The following is an 18,695-nucleotide window of genomic DNA, read 5'->3' on the forward strand; positions in this document are numbered from 1 at the left end:
ATCTCGGCTCACTGCAAGCTCCGCCTCCCGGGTTCACGCCATTCTCCTGCCTCAGCCTCTCCGAGTAGCTGGGACTACAGGCGCCCGCCACCACGCCCGGCTAATTTTTTTTGTATTTTTAGTAGAGACGGGGTTTCACCGTGGTCTCGATCTCCTGACCTCGTGATCCGCCCACCTCGGCCTCCCAAAGTGCTGGGATTACAAGCGTGAGCCACCGCGACCGGCGAGCCCAGCTGACTTCTACCAGTTCCTGCCCTGGAGGAGTGGGAGACAGATAGTGTTCTTGATGTGGTTAATTGGCTACTCTCCTCCCAGGCAGAAAAGGGGTGCTGGGCCGTAGAGCATCCTGACAGCCACAACTGGAAACCTGTGGTGTGGGGAGGAGGGTGTGGAGAAAAGGAGAGGAGAGGGACAGGAGAGACAAATGCCACCTTCTGGGTCATTATTTTTCCTCTAGTCGGCTCCTGAGGAAAATAATTTCTCATCTAGCCTTCCTTTCAGGAAAACAGACTTCTTAAAAGAAGCTGCCAAGGAGGTTGACATAGAATTGTGGGGTCCAGCGGGCCCTAGTGGGGACTTGCTTTATGCTGGGTACTGGAGGCACTACCGGCTGTGGGTCACCGGGGCAGGGACGGGGGCATTCTCAGGACTGGACGCCTGGACTGTGTCTTCTGGGGATTCCTCCTTTTCTTTTTTTTTTCTTTCTTTCTTTCTTTTTTGAGATGGAGTCTCACTCTGTCACCCAGGCTGGAGTGCAGTGGCACAATCTCGGCTGACTGCAACCTCCACCTCCCGGGTTCAAGCAATTCTTGTGCCTCAGCCTCCCGAGTAGCTGGGACTACAGGCGCGCACCACCATGCCCGGCTAATTTTTGTATTTTTAGCAGAGACTGGGTTTTACCATATTGTCCAGGCTGGTCTCGAACTCATGACCTTGTGATCTGCCCGCCTCAGCCTCCCAAAGTGCTGGGATTACAGGCGTAAGCCACCGCATCTGGCGGATTCCTCCTCTTCATTGCTTCTGCTGTGGTTCCCTAACCTCTGGAGCCAAGCCCTACCCTACCGCCTGGCCCCTCAAAAGACAAGGGGCCCCTTTAGAACTGACTCCCCGGACAACCCAACCCAGGTCCCCTAGGCACAGGGGCAGTTAACTTCTCTCACAGCTGAGGCCTATGAGCAAAGGAAGGGGAGGAGCCCAAAGCAGGTTGGCCTTCCTGTCTCTATCCTGATTCCACTTCCAGGCTCCACTTCTTGTCCATCTCTCATCCCATCTGAAGCTACTGCCCAGAAACAACCTTAAATTTGGAGGCTCTTCCCGCTCCTCTTCCCACCCTCGCCTCTGCCACCACACCTCAGGAGCATCACACCACACAGGGCCCCTGCAGGACACAGTAAGGGTGAAGTGGGGCAGCTGACCCACCCACCTGGGCCAAGCTCCCAAGACCCTCTCAGGATGGATGTTTCTTTTCTTTTTCTTTCTTTCTTTCTTTTTTTTGAAACAGGGTCTTGCCCTGTTGCCCAGGCTAAAGTGCAGTCTTGCAATTATGACTCACTGCAGCCTCAACTTCCCAGGCTCAATGAATCCTCCCACCTCAGCCTCCTGAGTGGTTTGGACTACAGGTGTGCACCACTATGCCCAGCTAATTTTTTCTATTTTTTGTAGAGACAGGGTGTTGTCCAGGCTAGAAGGATCTTTGTTTTTGAACAAGCCCCTGCCTGGCTCTAAAAAGAGGAAGGCATTCTTTCTCTTCCTAAAGAGAAAGACTAATAATGAACAGTAACTACTGTGAACTGAGAGTACCCGTGCCGGTGCTTTACATGCGTCATCCTCTCCATTCTTACAACCCAGCAAGGTAAGTAACATTATTTCCATTTTCTAGATGAGGAAATTGAGCCTAAGTGACTTGCCCAAAGAGATGGCAGGGTTAGGATTAAAACTCAGCTCCAACTAAGGTTTTTCTTTTTCTATTTTTCTTTCTAACTTTTAGGTTCAGGGGATACATGTGCAGGTTTGTTCCATGGGTAAATTGTGTATTGCAGGGGTTTGGCATACAAATTATTTCATTGCCCAGGTAATGAGCATAGTACTGACTGGGTAGTTTTTGGATCCTCACTCTCCTCCCACCTTTCACCCTCAAGTGGTCCCAGTGTCCATTGTTTTCTTCTTTGCTGCCATGTATAATCAGTGTTTAGCTTCCACTTATAGGTGAGACCATGAAGTATTTGGTTTTCTGTTGCTGGTGTTAATTTGCTTAGGAAAATGGCCTCTAGCTCCATCCATGTTGCTGCAAAGGACATGATTTTGCTCTTTTTTGTGGCTGTGTAGTCTTCTGTGGTGTATATGTACCACATTTTCTTTACCCAATCCACTGTTGTCCATTTAAGGTTTGTTCCCCTCAAAATGAATATGCATTATAAACTACCCAGCTTATTGGATTTGTGATGTCCTCATGTTCCTTTTCTCTGATTCATGTCCCCTTCTCCAGCCCTCTTTCTCAACACTGCACAAATGATTCTGTTCACAAGTCTCTCCAGCTATTATAAAATCCCCTAGGTTTGCCTACCTGAAGATCAAGTTTCCAGTACTGTTGGACCCAGACCATGAATGTACTAGACTATTAGATCCTCTGAGAAGCAGATACAAAGACAGAATTAGATGTGCAAGAGATTTATCGGGGAAAACACCTGTGGAGGATAAAGGAGAAGGGAGGAGCAGGAGGCAGAAAGAGCCTACACTTGTGAAAGGAGAGAAGGAAGGAAGCATTGGGTAGGAGGAGTCTCAGATTACAGTGCAGCTCGAGAAAGTCTCTGTAAGGCCAGCAGAGAATCACGGGCAAACACTGCCTATTAGAGGGGCTCTCTGTGGGCAGAAATGGTGCAGCGTTAGCACCCCAGGCATGTTCAGGCGTTGGGTAGAAGCAGCCAGGGGAAACCTGAATATTGAGCCAGACAGAAAGGTGTGGCAGCTGGAGGCTCTCAGCCAGCTGCGCTTCTCCCAGCAAGTTCTCTTGAAGAACAAGCTGAGCAGTGCACCTCTGCGCAGACCTGGCATGTCTGCTGTGACTTATAGGTGTTGGCCCCCAGGGGTTTTGTTGACACAGTGACCTTTCGAACAACCAGAAAACAGCTGTGGGCCTAGCAAGAGCTCTAAGTGTCCTGGGAGTACTGAACTAAACTCTCTCCCATGGCCATCCCCTGGCTTTATAGCTGGACCACTGCCTCTGCCCTCCTCTTTTTTTTTTTTTTTTTTTTTTTTTTTGAGACTGTCTTGCTCTGTCGCCCAGGGTGGAGTGAAGTGGCATGATCTCGGCTCACTGCAATCTCCGCCTCCTAGGTTCCAGCATTTCTTGTGCCTCAGCCTCCCCAGTAGCTGGGACTACAGGCGTGTGCCACCATGCTCGGCTAATTTTTGTATTTTTAGTAGAGATGGGGTTTTGCCATGTTGGTCAGGCTGGTCTTGAACTCCTAACCTCAAGCGATCCACCCACCTTGGCCTCCCAAAGTGCTGGGATTACAGATGTGAGCCACCGCACCCAGCCTCTGCCCTTCATTTGAGCATGGAAGACATGCACCATCACTGTGCCGAAATGCTCATGCTATAATTTTCAGGACATTTTCTCTGCAATTTACCCAACTTGCTGCAGGTTTTGATTATGTTTGGTTTGTGTCTTTGTCGTTAATTGGTGGATATTGATGCTCACCTTTGTCTACTTTCCTCTCTCATAGGCTCACATGCTTAGCTGGGGTGGAGGGAGCAGATTCACCCAGAGGCCGAATCTAGATGCTAGTGTCACGGACCTTTCCGGGATATCATCCAGTCTTCCTCTCAATGTGATTATCTGGCTGGACTTAAACTCCAGGGGCAGCCTGAGAGGGAAGGGAAATTCCCTCAAAGAGAATGTGCAGGGACCTGCATGCATATGAATGCCAGATTTTCTGTAGCGTCCTTCTACTGAGCTCTTCAGCTCATCACTGCCTGATCCTTGCTTCAACAGAGGATTCATCTACAGAGGAGAACTCATAGAGGCAAAGGGAATCACAGGATCAGCCCTGATCTGTCACTGTGAGGGGACAAGGAAGACCAAGTTCAGGCAAGGTAATTTACTGCGCCCTGAACCCTCTAGCAGGAAAGCTGTGCCAGCCTCAGCCTTGGGGTAGGGCATTGGGGAGCAGAGAGAGATGAGGAGCTTCAAGGGTTCAGGAAGGAGGAGCCTGTGGTGCCATTCCTGCCAGTGGCCCAGCAGTGTCCCCAGACTTGGCTGGGCTGCTGCCTCACCGCTGGGTTGCAGATGGAGAAAAGCAGATATTCAGCCTCACAGTAGCCCAAAGAGCAGGAGCCCACCAAGCATCACCTGATTATTTTTCTGTTCTCAGTGCTGGAGAGATAGAGCTGCCTCTGTGACTCCCGCCAGAGCCCAGGGGCAGCAGAGTCCTCAGAATCCAAGCACCGCCGGGCGCGGTGGCTCATGCCTGTAATCCCAGCACTTTGGGAGGCCGAGGCGGGTGGATCACAAGGTCACAAGATCGAGACCAGCCTGACCGACATGGTGAAACCCCGTCTCTACTAAAAATAGAAAAATTAGCTGGGCTTGGTGGCGTGCGCCTGTAATCCCAGCTACTTGGGAGGCTGAGGCAGGAGAATTGCTTGAACCTGGGAAGTGGAGGTTGCAGTGAGCTGAGATCGTGCCACTGCACTCCAGCCTAGTGACGGAGTGAGACTCCATCTCAAGAAAAAAAAAAAAAAAAAAAAAGAATCCAAGCACCATGGCCAGAGGGGCCACCAGAGCAGAGAAGTCCACGGGAGGTGGAGATCAGGCTGGGCTCTTAATGTGCTGCTTAGAAGGGCCACAGGCTGCCTGGAGGAAGGCACTGGAAGCAGGCCCAAGAATAGTGGGGTTGGTTGGGTGGGGCCAGTCTTTCTGGTCGAGGAGCTAAGCAGAGTTGGGGGTCAGCTGACTCCTGGCAGCACAGGCATCCCTCTCTCCTCCATGAGAATTTATAATAAGCCTCTTCCATAGAAGCTGACAGACACAGTGGCAGGCCAGTCTCCTAGAAGTTCTGCTGCCTGGGTACAGATGTCCAGTAATAAAAGAGAACTGTTCTGACAGATGAAAGAGAATGAGCTGGTCTAACTATGGCAGGAAAGCCAGGAAGGAAAACACTAGACCCTGTGCAACTTTTGGGGAGGGGTCTTTGATTTTTGCCCACTGAGACTATCCTCAGCCCAGGTACCAACAGATAAAAAAATGACTAGATGGAGGACTGGGGGAGCGATGGCCACAGAGGAGGAAGAGAAAAGGAAGGAGACTCATAATTGCAGCTCAGATGCTGGCCCTCCCTGAGACCTTTCTCAGCTACTGACTAGTTAGCCCTTTCTTCCTCTGAAGTCCCATGGTTCCTAGTGCGTACTTCTAGGAGAGCTTTCAACCCATGCTGTTACTTGTCTATCCTACAAACTGAGGCTTTCCAAAGGCAAGAGCCAGGTCTTGTTCCTCTTTGTACTTGGTACATAGTAGTAGCAGGTGCTTGATAAATGTTGAATCAGTGGAGGGCCTGATGATTGATCGGATGGAGGGAGAGGTATGTGTGTAACACGTGTGAATGGAAGGACAGATGACCAGGTAGAAAAGTAGCTGGATGGATAAATGGATGAATGGAATGATGGATGAGAAGAGGAACTTCTGCAGGAAGAGAAATCACAAATCTCAATGGACATCTGGTGGTTGGCATATTGCCTCTTAAAATGAGACAACTGGAAGGAAGGAGAGATGTTCCACTAAAGAAGCAATAGCAGGGGCTTGGGGTCCAGGATGGAAGAAGTGGTCAAGGCAGGGCTGGGTTCTGGGCTTGGCCTCTGATGGTTGTTAGAGTCTCTTGCTTATAAAGGAGACAGAGCAAGCAGATTCTGGCATTCTGGTCCAGGCTCTGCCACAAGCTTCTGATGATCTCCAGCAAGTCCCTTCTCTGAGTCTCAGTCTTCTCACTGGTCACCTTCATCACCTTATGTGATCTTGCAGACCATATGAGGAAGGGAGTTTTGCACAGCATAAAACTCCACACACGGAAAAATGGAGTGCAGCAGTGGCATGACAGCTTAGGAGTCAGGAAGTCCTAGATTCAGATTCTTGCTCTGTTGCTCCGGCACTTATTGGCTGGGCCGACTGAGCAAGCCTTTAAACCTTCTGTTTCCTCACAAGTGAAATGAGCAAAATAATATCTATCTTGACGAATTGTTGTGAGATTTCAAAATAAGTCACAGAAAGTGCCTGACATTCAATAAATGGAAGCCAATATTACATACAATGGATTGATCAGGGCTGCTGTGTGTGCCTGTGCAGCTGATACCAGGACACAGGCTGGGTCTCCAGAGGAAGGAAGGAGCACCTCCTCATTCTCACAAAGGTACTATCTGCTCTCTGAATTCTGCACCTAGGGGGCTGCCTCCAACAGGGCTAGGATGGAAAGCATCATCTTCAGCTCTAATTCCTTACCTTCCACGGAGAAGTCTGAAGGCCAGACTCTGAACTTGGCTGATGACCTAATCTTGTTGGGCTCAGACATCTTCCTCCCACAGTGTGAAGATCATGATGCCGCCATCTGAGGCGGGGGAGCCCTCTGTATCTGGGAGTACTGTTCACACTCCTTAAAGAGCCAGGCAGAGTGGGAAGGCTCCAGCACCCAAAATCCTGCCACCATCCCATGCCAGAAGCCTGTCATTCCACCGTTCTATGGCATTGTTCTCTTGGTTTAGGAAATCATCCCCACGTATATGCAAAAGTCAACTCATCATAGTAAGGGGCCACCACTTGCTGATTACTTCTTTGTGCCAGACCTTGTGCTAAGAGGGGTCAGTACACTTTTTTCCTTTTCTTTATTTTGAAGATGCCCACTGAATTACTTTTTTTTTTTTTTTTTTTTTTGAGACGGAGTCTTGCTCTGTCCCCCAGGCTGGAGTGCAGTGGCGCGATCTCGGCTCACTGCAAGCTCTGCCTCCTGGGTTCACGCCATTCTCCTGCCTCAGCCTCCCGAGTAGCTGGGACTACAGGCACCCACCACCGCGCTCGGCTAATTTTTTGTATTTTTTTAGTAGAGACGGGGTTTCACCGTGTTAGCCAGGATGGTCTCGATCTCCTGACCTCGTGATCCGCCCGCCTCGGCCTCCCAAAGTGCTGGGATTACAGGCTTGAGCCACCGCGCCCGGCCTGAATTACTTTTATACCTATTTTATGACAGTGAACATCCACAACTTAGATTCACCGTTGAACATTTGCCATATTTCTTTTGTCTCTATGTGTGTATGGCAGGCTAAACCATTTGAGACTCCATTATAGACATCATGATGCTTCATCCCAAAAAACTTCTGCGTGTGTCTCCTAAGGAAAAGAACACTCTGCTATCTAACTGAATATCGTACTCAAAACTAAGGCATTTTACATTAATACAACAGTATTATATAAGTCCACATTCAAATTTTCCCAATTGCCTGAATAATGTGTGTTATGATTTAAAAAAAAATCCAAGAATTAGGCGGGGTGCGGTGGCTCATAACTGTAATCCCAACATTTGGGGAGGCCAAGGAGGGCAGATCACTTAAGGCCAGGAGATAGAGACCAGCCTGGGCAACTTAGTGACACCCCATCTCTTAAAGGAAAAAAAAAAATCAGCTTTCAATCAAGGGTCATGCACTACATTTTGTTGTCATGGCTTCTCAGCCTCTTCTAATCTAAAACAAGCCTTCATTTTATTATTATTATTTTTTGGTCTTTCATACCATTGCCATTTTGAAGCATTCAAATCTGCTGTTTGCAGAATATCCCTTAATTTAGATTTTCTGATGGCTTCCTCATGTCAGATTCCGGTGGACCTGCACATTTCATCCTCATAGTAACTCTGATAGGTTTTTTGACTTCATTTTATGGAAATGCGGGCTGAGGCTCAGAGAGGGCTGCCCCATAGCTATTAAGAGGCTGCCCTTGGACTGGATGCTGGTAGTTTGCTTTGTGCACTCATATCTCATGCAGCTGTAATGTCTTAGCAGATGGGTTCTTTTTATGATGGCTTCATTTATCAGCCCCCTTTAGCACCTTGAACAGCCCCTTTTAGCCACAAATGAGCAGCAGAGCTTGACAGGGTCTGGCTTGGGAGAAAGAAGGGTAATCCAGGGGAGAGGACACCTGCAACATACTATCTGCAGTGAGCCCTCGCCTCCACAGTCAGCCCTGTCTGGAACCCCTCCACCCCAAGTGGTCTTTTTAGGCTACCTTAGAAATAAGACTTTTTCTGCCCCTTCTAGACCTCCAGGGAAAGTGATGCATCACATCACACACACACACACACACACAACTTAGGATGTAACAATCCTCTGGGTACAGTCATCACTGAATTCTGTCCTGTTGCCTAGCAACCCTAGGACATTTCCGCCCTTTCCAGCCAGAGAGTGGGTGGAGGGGGCAACCACATGGCTGTCTGTTACCTTCTTACTCCGGGGGGTCTCCTCATGATCAGTTGCATAACGGCCACAGTGGTCCTTGCACTCTGGGGAGTTACCCTCCTACTCCCAGGGGATGAGCAATCTCTTTAAGGTCTTTCCTTCCTGGGCTGGGAGCCACACAAGTGTGCCATGGAATGTGCAGCTCCTCCCTGGGCAGAGTGCCTGAGAGCTAAGGGGAGGATGACACCTCCCCCTGCAGTGACTCTTTAAGAGAAAAGGGTAAAAGGAGAAAATCCAGGTAAGAACTTCATCATGCCAGGAGAGTTAAGCTTCTCATAGAATGGTTCCACAGATGTTCAGAGACCTGCTGGCCAGGAGTGCTGGGTTTGGGGCCTGGCCATGCTTCTCCGTGAAAGGAGAGAGATGTATGGTCCATATGCCTGGGCAGATCCTAATTATCCAAGCCACAGTTACTCTTGAATACATGTGTATTACTTTAACCATCTTATTTGGGTAAGGTGTAGGCCAAGCATCATTACCTGGGGTGTTCAGGACCCCTTAGGGGTCTGTGGACAGAATTCAGGGCATTGGTAAAGTTGGGGGAAAAGTTACCTATTTTCACTAAACTCTTCTGAAATATATAAAATATTTTATGAAATAGTAAAATCTGCGACTTTATAGAAATCATAGATATTTTTATATCACTTTACAGTTGTTGAAATGTCAATTATACTCACCACCACTTAGAAAGTATGGAAATTATTAAATCTGTTGCTAGATCCTTAACACGTTCATAGGTATAGTAGTCCCCCTCTGCCCACGAGGGAAATGGTTCCAACAGCCCCAGTGGAACTGTGACTAGTACCAAACCCTACGTATACTATGTTTTTTTCTATACATACATACATACATAACTATGATAAAGTTTAATTTATATATGAGACATGGTAAGAGACTGACAACTATAACCAATAATAAAATAGAGAAATTTATATATATATATATATATATATATTTTTTTTTTTTTGAGATGGAGTCTCTCTCTGTTGCCCAGGCTGGAGTGCAGTGGCGCAATCTTGGCTCACTGCAAGCTCCACCTCCCGGGTTCACGCCATTCTCCTGCCTCAGCCTCCCAAGTAGCTGGGACTACAGGTGCCCGCCACCACACCTTGCTAATTTTTTGTATTTTTAGTAGAGACGAGTTTCACCATGTTAGCCAGGATGGTCTCGATCTCCTGACCTCGTGATCCACCCACCTTGGTCTCCCAAAGTGCTGGGATTACAGGCATGAGCCACCATGCCCGGCCCCAGAGAAATTATATTGTAATAAAAGCTATATGAATGTAATATATCTCTCTTATTCTCAGAATATCTTATTGTACTGTATTCTTGTGTACTTTTCTTCTTGTGAAGAGAAAGGGACAGTGCGGGATGGTGCCAGGTTCCATCATGCTACTCAGAATGGTGTGCAATTTAAAATTTATGAATTGTTGGCCAGGCGCGGTGGCTCACGCCTGTAATCCCAGCACTTTGGGAGGCCGAGGCGGGCGGATCACGAGGTCAGGAGATTGAGACCACGGTGAAACCCCGTCTCTATTAAAAATACAAAAAATTAGCCAGACGTGGTGGCGGGTGCCTATAGTCCCAGCTACTCGGAGAGGCTGAGGCAGGAGAATGGCGTGAACCTGGGAGGCGGAGCTTGCAGTGAGCCAAGATTGCGCCACTGCACTCCAGCCTGGGCGACAGAGCGAGACTCCGTCTCAAAAAAAAAAAAAAAAATTTATGAATTGTTTATTTCTAGCATTTCCCACTTAATAGTTTTGGACCATGGTTGACTGCAAGTAACTGAAATTGCAGAAAGCAAAACCACAGATAAGGGGACGGGGAATGCTATACATATCAATATTGTATTATATAAAATATTTTTAATATCTTGATAACTCAATTTCAATATAATTAGTTTCATTTCAATATAATTAGTTTCATTTGCAATCTGATGTATTTTTTATGCAAAGCATTTTTCTGAGGCTTCACCAAACCACCAAAGGGGGCTGTGGTATAAAAAAAGGTTAAGAGCCTTGGGTTTAGGCTATGGAAGTTTTTGTCAAACGAGGACTCAAGGAAGTATTTTTGGAGTCTTCTAATTTTGAACTTTAAATATTGATAATAATTAAACAAATTATTATATAAAATTCCTGGTGGCCGGAATGACTGCCTTATACAGAGCACTGCCACTCCATTGCAGCTTCTGAGTTTACATTTACAACTGAGGTGGTGCCAAGCAGCTCCACCCAAATTGTTCCATTCTGATTAGGAAAAAAACAGGCTGAACTAATAAGTAATGGTGATGATATTTTAAAAATGGTGGAGAAGTTGAGCCCTTAGTAAAATGAAGTTGCTAAACTCAAAAAACCTGTACTCTAGCAGTCGGCACCACAGTCAGGTGGGTAGAATTCAGTTGCAGAAAACACAGTAGCATTTGCCATATGAAGTTAATGATGTTAATTTGAATTGTTTCTGTTGTAATTTTGTTTGAATTTGTAAGTTTTGGGTTTTTTTACTTAGCATATGTGTCCTTAGCTTCATGTTTGTGCTTGCTTGAGTACATGCCCAGAGATCTAGGCATTTTTTCTTATTCTTTAATTGGGGGTACTTTACTAACGCACGAGAAATGTTGCGCTCTGTTACTCACCGATAACTCTTTATGTTTTCCTCTTTATTTTTATTATTATTATTTTTTTGAGACAGAGTCTCGCTCTGTCGCCCAGGCTGGAGTGCAGTGGTGCGATCTTGGCTCACTGCAAGCTCCGCCTCCCAGGTTCACTCTGTTCTCCTGTCTCAGCCTCCCGAGTAGCTGGGACTACAGGTGCCTGCCACCACGCCCGACTAATTTTTTTGTATTTTTAGTAGAGATGGGGTTTCACCATGTTAGCCAGGATGGTCTCCATCTCCTGACCTCGTGATCCGCCCACCTCGGCCTCCCAAAGTGCTGGGATTACAGGTGTGAGCCATCACTCCCGGCCCATGTTTCCCTCTTTAGTTCACCCGTTTCTTTTGAATGACTGAGTTCAGGTCTCAGACATTAGAGTGACTTGATTTCCAAGTCTTCCCAGACACAGGATTAAGTAGCAAATTACCTAGTAATTTCTGGAGATGTCAAGTGTGTGATTCCTGGGTTTGTCCCAAGTCACTTTTCCACAGTATGAGAACAGAAGCATATTGGTGGTTTTATTACAGTAAGCCTTGTTGGACTGCTGTTTGAATTTCTCAAGGTACAGCTTCTCTGTCATGTAAGCACCAAGCATGAGGTGAAGGGACAACAATGTCATGCTGCCAAGGGGACAAGTTGGGCTGAACATGTTGTACATAAATATTCCCCTTTCCTAGTCTACTTCTGGGAAAGCATTTATGTTTTCTACAATTATATTCATATATATATATAAATATAATATATAAAATCTGTGTGTGTATATTATATATATATATATATATTTTTTTTTTGAGACAGAGTCTCGCTCTGTCGCCCAGGTTGGGAGTGCAGTGGCACGATCTCAGCTCGCTGCAAGCTCCACCTCCCGGGTTCAGGTCATTCTCCTGCCTCAGCCTCCCAAGTAGCTGGGACTACAGACGCCCACCACCACGCCCGGCTAATTTTTTGTATTTTTAGTAGAGATGGGGTTTCACTGTGTTAGCCAGGATGGTCTCAATCTCCTGACTTCATGATCCGCCTGCCTCAGCCTCCCAAAGTGCTGGGATTACAGGCATGAGCCACCGTGCCCAGCCGATATATTCTTTCTTAAATCTGTGGCCAGGCCTATAATTGTTATAATGAAAATTAGAAAACCTACAAAATGTCAGAGGATTAAACTTTAAAGTCTGTCTCAAAGGACTCACAAAGTAGTGATTCACTTTGACCCCCTCAAAGATCAAATATCAAGCAATTTACCAGTTAGTGTTTTTAAATGGTGTGTAGCCCTTATTGGACTCTAAGTGCCATTCAAGATGGCATTGTCATTCCCAGAACTGCAGACTCCTCTCTGTCCTGCTCCCCAGTTAATCCTTTGAACATCCCACCTGCTCACATTGCCCCTCCACAACATGGTAGCTTTTCCAATTGTTCTAGTGACCTCACTGTATGTTTCCGTGCTACTCAACAGCCTGTGGAGTGGCGGCCAGCCTTGGACAGTGCTCTAGTCCCATGGCTGTGCCCTTCTTTGGGGGCAGCTTCCTCTTGGCATTGCCCCCTCCCTGCCCTCAGGAGACACTCTCTTCTCTGCCATCTTCCTCTGTGGTGTCGTGTCCTTACTCAAAAATACAAGTCCGTGTACCACCACACCTGACTCCTTGATATCGGGTGGTTTCTCTTCTGTCGTTCCAGCTCTTGAAGTGTCTAGAAAGCTCAGTTTCACATTTCTTTTCTAGAAGAAACCTGGAAAATAAGTCTTCCAGGACCTGGCTGGAGGATACAGCTTGAGGAACATCACCCAGAACAGCATTAAAGGATGTTTCTTTTTTTTTTTCCCCCAAATCAATAGGTCTTTTATTGCATCATTTAAATATCACAAGTAGGTTTTAGGAGTCATCTGACATCTTGCTTCTGTAGCTGGACAACTCTTAGATCTTAGTCATCAGCCTGCTGAACAGTTCGTTTTTCAGAGACATATATGCCATCCAAAAATTTCCTGATATCCTTGCTTTTAACTGTTGTGGCTTGCTGAATTTGAAACGAGCTCAATCTCATTTCCTTTAAGGATTAATTCATCTTTCTGGGCTTGAGATACTGAACAAGCAACACCTGGTCTCATCTGAACCCTGCGGATGTATTTTTCACCCAAGAAATTTTGGATTTCAACAAGAGACCCATTCTCCTGGATAATGATATTGATGGGGAAATGAACATACACAGACCTCATCTTGTAACAGAAGCCCAGTATAACACCCTTGATCATGTTCTGTACATGACTACAGATAGTCCGAATGGTAACCAGTGCCTTTCTGTTACTGCACCATTTGTCAACTGGGAGCCTCTTTTTTTTTTTTTTCTTTCCGAGAAGACTGAGTTCTACATTGATGTGATTGAAGTTCCTCCACAGGGTTCCTCTGGGGCCTTTCACGATAACTGTGTCCTTTCAGAGTAATGTCGACATTTTCTGGAATGTCGATAGTCTGATTGCTGAAAATGGTCTTCATTCTCACAGTAGATGCGGCAAAGAAAGGATGTTTCTAGACCATGGTTTTGTTTTTGTTTTAATTGTGATAAAAAAACATGTAACATCAATTTACCCTCTTAACAATTTTAAAATGTACAGCATAGTATTAATACATACACAATGCTGTACAGTAGAGCTCCATAACCTTTTCATTTTGTATGACTGAAACTCTATTCCCATTGAACAATTCCCCATCTCCCCTCCCTCCCCACCATCCCCTGGCAACTACCACTCTACTTTCTGTTTCTATGAGTATGATTACTTTAGATACCTCATATAAGTGGAATTGTACAGTATTTGTCCTTTTTGACTGGCTTATTTTGCTTAGCATAATGTCCTCAAGGTTCATCCATGTTGTAACATGTATCAGAATTTCCTTCTTTCTAAGGCTAAATAATATTCCATTATTACACCACATTTTCTTTCATCCAACAATGGACATTAGGTTGTTTTCACATCTTGGTTATTGTGAACAATGCGGCAATGAATGTGGGCATGCAAATATTTCTTTGAGATCTTTATTTCAAGTCTTTCGGCTATATTCCCAGAAGTGGGATTACTGGATCATATGGTAGCTCTATTTTTAAGTTTTTGAGGAACCTCCATAGTGTTTTCCATAGTAGATGCACTATTTACAATCCTACCAACAGTGTGCAAGGTTTTCAATTTCTCTACATTCATCAACGTTTGTTTGTGATGGGGTTTCCCTAGGTTGCCCAGGTTTGACTCACATTCCTGGGCTCAAGCAATCTTCCTGCCTCAGCCTCCTGAGTAGCTGGAACTACAGGCATGTGCCACTGTCCCTGACTAACACTGTTTTTCGGTTTTGTTTTGTTTTTATAGTGGCCATCCTAATGGATGTGAGGTGATAATTCACTGTGGTTTATGATTTGCATTTCCCTAATTAGCCTTTTATAGGCTTGTAGACCATTTGTATATCTTCTTTGGAGAAATGTCCATTCAAGACCTTCGCCTACTTTTTAATCAAGGTTTTTTTTGTTTGCTACTGAATTGTGGAAATTCTTTATATATTCTGGGTATTAACCCATTATCAGATATATGCTTTGCAAGTATTTTCTCCCATTCCATAGGTTGCCGCTTCACACTATTGTTTCTTTTGCTGTGCAGAGGTTTTTAAGTTTGATGTAGTTTCATTTTTACTTTTGTGGCCTGTGCTTTTGGTGTTACATCTAAGAAACCAGTGCCCATTCCAAGGTCATGAAGCCTTCCTCCTATGTTTTCTTCTTGTAGTTTTATAGTTTAAGACCTTATGTTTAGGTCTTTAATCCATTTTGAGTTAATTTTTGTATATGACATAAGGTTAAGAGTCCATCTACATTCTTTTACATGTGAATGTTGTCTCATGTGAATGGTCTCAGCACCATTTGTTGAAAAGACTGCCCTTTCCCCATTGTGTAGTCTTGGCATCTTTGCTGAAGATCATTTGACCATATATGTGTGGGCTCCCTATTTTGTTCCATTGGTCTATATGACTATCTTTATGCCAGCACCATACTATTTTGTTTACTATAGCTTTGTCATGTTTTGAAATCCAGAAGTGTGAGGCCTCTAGCTTTGTTCTTCTCTCTCAGATTGTTTTTTTACTATTTGGAGTCCTCTTAGATTCCATATGAATTTTAAGATTATCTTTTCTATTTCTGCAAAACATGCTATTGGTAGACCAGGGTTCCTTAACCTGTGGTCTCAGAATCCCTGGATGGCATTCAGGGTGCTGAGGGCCCCTGACACTTTGTGTTTCTGCCGCTAAGCATTTTTATCTGGTCTCTGCTGAGACATATGAGCGTTCCCAGGAGCCTACAGTCTAGGCTCCTAATTCTAGGAGCCTAGTCAAGAGTAATGGCCATGGGCAGTGGATTTGTCATGATGCAAGGGGAAATCACAAATAAGCATCAAATTCAAAGGAGCTCATGGAATACATATCCGGCTTTTTTTTTTTTTTTTTGAGACAGAGTCTCTCTGTCACCTGGGCTGGAGTACAGTGATATGATCATAGCTAATTTTTTTTCTTTTCTTTTCTTTTCATTTGAGATGGAGTCTTGCTCTGTCGCCAGGATGGAGTGCAGTGGTGCTGTCTTGGCTCACTGCAACCTCTGACTCCCTGATTCAAGCAATTCTCCTGCTTGAGCCTCCCAAGTAGCTGGGATTACAGGATTACAGGCACGCGCTACCATGCCCAGCTAATTTTTATATTTTTAGTAGAGACAGGGTTTCACCATGTTGGCCAGGATGGTCTCCATCTCCTGACCTCATGATCCGCCCACCTCGGCCTCCCAAAGTGCTGGGATTACAGGCGTGAGCCACCATGCCTGGCTCATGCTTGGCTAATTTTTAAAAATTGTTTTGTAGAAGTGGGGGTGTCTCGCTGTGTTATCCAGGCTGGTCTTGAACTCCTGGCCTCAAGCATTCCTCCCACCTCAGACACAAAGCATTGGGATTACAGGTGTGAGCCACTATGCCCAGCCAATCTGACTTTATTATTACTTACTATTGTTGCTGTTGGATTCTTCAGTTAGCATTGTGACACTCTGGGGAAAATACTGCTGTCTTAATCTAGACACTCATATAAGACTTTATTACATAGAGAACATTAACTGATTATTGCAATGGATAGTATTTTGTCCTAAAATGGATGTCCACTTTTCTCAAAACCTGACCTTTTCTGTTTGGCTCTCTGGTGGTGTACCATCTTAGGTTGTAAGTCCCACAGGAACTGGACAGTATCATTTTTATTTGTTTGTGTTTGTTTTTGAGATAGGATCTTGATCTGTTAACAGCCCAGGCTGGAGTGCAGTGGCACAATCACCACTCACTGCAGCCTCAATCTCCCAGGCTCAAGCAATCCTCCCACAGCCTCCCAGGTAGCTGGGACCACAGGCATGCACCACCACACCCGGCTAATTTTTGTATTTTTTGTAAAGGCATGGTCTTGCTATGTTACCCAAGCTGGTCTCGAACTCCTGGACTGAAACAATCCACATGCCTCGGCCTCCCAGAGCACTGGGATTATAGGTGAGCCACCTCTCTGGACCGCTAATATCTTTTTTTTTTTTTTTTTTCTGAGACAGGGTCTTGCTCTGTTGCTCAAGCTGGAGTGCAGTGGCACGATCTCAGCTCACTGCAACCTCTGCCTCCCAGGTTCAAGAGATTCTTGTGCCTCAGCCTCCCAAGTAGCTGGAATTACAGGCGTGAGTCATCACGTCCAGCTAATTTTTGTATTTTTAGTAGACAGGGTTTCACCATGTTGGCCAGGCTTGTCTTGAACTCCTGGCCTCAAGTGGATCTACCTGCTTTGGCCTCCTAAAGTGCTGGGATTACAGACATAAACCACTGCACCTAGCCCTGACAGTATTTTTTTTTTTTTTTTTTTTTTTTTGAGCTGCAGTCTCACTCTGTCGCCCAGGCTGGAGTTCAGTGGTACAACCTCTACCTTCCAGATTCAAGCGATTCTCCTGCCTCAGCCTCCTACAGTAGCTGGGACTACAGGTGTGTGCCACCATGCCTAGCTAACGTTTTGTATTTCTTAGTAGAGACGGGGTTTCGCCATGTTAGCCAGGATGGTCTTGATCTCCTGATCTCATGAGCTGCCCACCTCAGCCTCCCAAAGTGCTGGGATTACAGGCGTGAGCCACTGCACCCGGCCTGACAGTATCATTTTTAATTGTCCTTGCTCTAATCTTGTTAAGTGTAGGTGTTTGTGATGAAAATGTTACTTGTGTGTATGTTCCCTGGCCATGTCCAGAGGGTTAGGAAGCAGCTTCACAATGTGTTTACACATTTTGCTCAGTAGCTTGTATTCTTAAACTGCTATTGGAACAATAACATTTTTAAAATATTTGTTAATTTAATAATTGTTAATGAGACTCTTGCTGGTTAAAACACAAGTGAAATAACAAGATCTTATGCTTTATTTTTCACAATTCAAGGCATTCCTTTCCTCCTGGAAAGCACCACCCGAAACATTAGGATAATGTTGCAAACATTAGTTGCAAACATTTGTGGGTACAAAACTCCTTGTACCCACAAAGCAAATTTGCCAATCTTGTGTTGGTTTTCCCCCTCTGCCCCTCTCTTTGAAGTGCTATGGCTTTGTCCTCAGTCCTTTTCCCTTCGGAGCCACAACTTTTCTCAGGGGTGTAGAGATACTTTACCATTCAGAGTGTGCTGTCACGAACATCACTGGTCAGAAAACCATTCATGCACTGCCAGGGTCATTAGTGAGTGCCTACCTTGAGCCAGTCAGGTGCTAGCATTTCCCCAGAGGAACAATACAAGTTGCATTCTGGTGACAGGCCTCGTGAAAACTTTGGTGGTCAAATATGTTAGGGAAATCCAGAGTTACATAACATTTAAAAGATGACTGCAGAATGTTTCTTTTTCCTAATACGTTAATGTGTCTCCTATATTTGCGTGAGAGGTGTAGACAACAGAACATACACTGTTCTTCTTTCCAACTTGTTTGACCAGGTAATCTCTTTTTCACAAGTGTGGAGTTCCTCTGAATCCGATTTAGGAAAGGCAAGTTTCTAGAAAACTCACATCAGCTCTTAAACCAGCTTTGCCATTTTTATTGTTTCCTGTAGATAAACACATGTACTAAATGTTCTCACATACCTTTTTTTTTTTTTTCTGGTGAGGCAGGGTCCCTATCTGCCACCCAGACTAGAGTGCAGTGGCGCAATCACGGCTCACTGCAGCCTCGACCTCCCGGGCTCAAGCGATACTCCCATCTCAGCCTCCCGAGTAGTTGGGATTACAGACGCGCGCCACCATCTGGTTAATTTTTGTGGAGACAGGGGTCTCTCCAGGTTGACCACGCTGGTCTGGAACTCCTGCCCTCAGGTGATCCTCCCGCCTAGGCCTCCCACATTGCTGGGATTCCAGGTATGAACCTCGTGGGCGCCTCCATCTTCTAATTTCTGGCTGAGCCAGATGATTCAGGGAAAAAAGGGACTTCCGGTTTTAAAATGGCGGCTTGACTTCCCCGCCCCCGCGAAGGCCGAAAACAAATATGCAGCCCCGAGATTTTCCCCGGCA

General features: G+C 45.6%; 1 pseudogene; it reads right to left on the reverse strand.

The window, feature by feature from the left end:
• Positions 1 to 13,051: 13,051 nt before the first annotated feature.
• LOC129482645 (large ribosomal subunit protein uL6-like) lies at positions 13,052 to 13,620 on the reverse strand (annotated as a pseudogene).
• Between the last annotated feature and the right edge of the window lie 5,075 nt (positions 13,621 to 18,695).

Source organism: Symphalangus syndactylus, chromosome 5 (genome assembly GCF_028878055.3).
Source record: "Symphalangus syndactylus isolate Jambi chromosome 5, NHGRI_mSymSyn1-v2.1_pri, whole genome shotgun sequence".
NCBI lineage: Eukaryota > Metazoa > Chordata > Mammalia > Primates > Hylobatidae > Symphalangus > Symphalangus syndactylus.